The following is a 1,124-nucleotide window of genomic DNA, read 5'->3' as shown; positions in this document are numbered from 1 at the left end:
CTATTGGGCAATTCAAACGCTGAACATGAATATGGATTTAGCTGGAGAGAAGAGGTTGCTGCAACTCAACGAGCTTGATGAGTTCCGATTGCACGCCTATGAAAATGCCAAGTTGAATAAAGAGAAGACTAAAAGATGGCATGACAAGCACATCCAACATCGAGAGTTTGAGCTGGGGCAAGAAGTTCTTTTATTCAATTCGAGGTTGAAGCTTTTTCCTGGGAAGCTAAAGTCTCGTTGGCCAGGCCCTTTCGTTGTGGTGAGTGTGAAGCCTCATGGAGCTGTGGAGTTGCAGGATATGAGCTCCAATGGTACCTTCTTGGTAAATGGCCAGCGGATAAAACATTATTGGGGTGGTGATGTTGCACGTCACAGGACCTCGATGGACCTGTCAGATGCTTGACAACGTGTTGAGTCGTGCCGCGACGTTAAATCAGGCGCTGGATAGGAGGCAACCCATTGAATTGTTGTAACCGTCGTGCCGCGACAATAACTAAGGCGCTGGTTGGGAGGCAACCCAACAATAGTTGTAGTGTTATTTTTATGTTTTGTAGCATGCTAACCAATGCAGGTGACAAAGGGCAGGCGAAAAGACCATCGACCATGGTAAACACAGGTGAAAAAGTGCAAAAACGTGTTGCCCAGTAGCGCGATCACGCTACAGTTCGCGCTAACTGGGCGACATTCTGCCTAAGCTGCACAAACTAGTGCGAACGCGCTAAACTTCGCACTAAACTTCGGTCTACTAGCGCGAACGCGCTAGTGTTCACTCTAGAGCTCGCGCTAAAAGTGTAACATTCTGCCTGGACTAGCGGAAAGTGTTCGCGCTAGTCCTACCCCAAAAATCACTGGATTGGGGTCGTTTAAAGTTTTTTTTTATTATTTATTATTATTTTTCTATTTTTCCTTTTTCCCCTTTAGCCTAACCCAAAGCCCCCAACGTACAAACCCCTTTCCCCAAACTATTCCCCCATCTCCCAAACCACTTCCCCCATCTTCCAAAATCTCACTATTCCCTCTCCCCCCAATCTCACAATTTCACTCCTCCCACCAAGCTCACACACACGTCTTCTCTCTACTCACCACCATCCACACCACAGGTATGAGCCCTAGTTGCAATTTCT

This window comes from Nicotiana attenuata, unplaced genomic scaffold, assembly GCF_001879085.1.
Source record: "Nicotiana attenuata strain UT unplaced genomic scaffold, NIATTr2, whole genome shotgun sequence".
Lineage (NCBI taxonomy): Eukaryota > Viridiplantae > Streptophyta > Magnoliopsida > Solanales > Solanaceae > Nicotiana > Nicotiana attenuata.
The sequence above is the reverse complement of the archived record's forward strand: the minus strand, read 5'-3'. Positions refer to the sequence as shown.